Source organism: Xylocopa sonorina, chromosome 8 (assembly GCF_050948175.1).
Source record: "Xylocopa sonorina isolate GNS202 chromosome 8, iyXylSono1_principal, whole genome shotgun sequence".
Lineage (NCBI taxonomy): Eukaryota > Metazoa > Arthropoda > Insecta > Hymenoptera > Apidae > Xylocopa > Xylocopa sonorina.
In genome coordinates, this window is record NC_135200.1 from 3,695,858 (window position 1) to 3,696,671 (window position 814).

At 33.0% G+C, this 814-nt stretch overlaps 1 non-coding gene across 1 annotated transcript; it reads left to right on the forward strand.

Moving 5' to 3' along the window:
* Positions 1-410: 410 nt before the first annotated feature.
* On the forward strand, positions 411-560 carry LOC143426558 (U12 minor spliceosomal RNA). Its single transcript, XR_013102166.1, has one exon. It is a non-coding gene; the product is annotated as a U12 minor spliceosomal RNA (small nuclear RNA).
* Positions 561-814: the final 254 nt, after the last annotated feature.

Below are 814 nucleotides of genomic sequence, written 5' to 3' on the forward strand. Positions count from 1 at the left end.
GCCTCTAAAGATATCTCTCCGAGGGAAGACCGTGTCCCCTTTTCATTCTTGCAATTTACTATTCAGAGCCCAGATATTTATTTTTGTAAAAAAAGAAAATAGAACGAAATCAATTGATCGAGTATATACATTTGTACAATGTCAGAAAACTGTAAAAAATTCGCGTAAATAAATTTTTTATTTCGAAGCATTGAAATTTGCATAAATATTAAAATTTATATGTTATTGAAACATAACATTATCTTTTAGTCTTAATGATGTGGTACCGTATTGGCACAGTTTAAATCTCCCGCCTCGTGAATTTTAGTACTATACTATATCCAATAGATGGCTATTTCTCTCTTCGTGGTTCTCGCAAGTAAAATGCAATCCTGCTAACTCAAGAGGCGGTGCGACACAGAAGGAAACTCGTGCCTTAAACTAATGAGTAAGGAAAATATAGAGCTTTGGTAACGCTTAGCTATGCTGAAAATTAAGCGACCAAATTTTTGAAGAGGCACAGGTCGTCCCAGGGCAACGCGAACTACTTTTTCGCGTAGCTGGGTGAAGCGATCTACCTCGAAATTGTAGTTTATAAGAGCAAACCGACAAATTTATAAAACATTCGTTCAAAATTTCTAATACATAATAATATAAATAAAAATTTATCCACTTTTTATGCATTCGAGACTTGAAAAACATATTTTAATAGTAAAAAATGTGTTGTTCCTATAAGAATTTTGCAGCAATTTCACGTTAATCTTCGGACGGATGACTCATCTAATTATTATTTTTATCATGTTCTCTCGTAGTACGATGAATAATAATTTTCGGA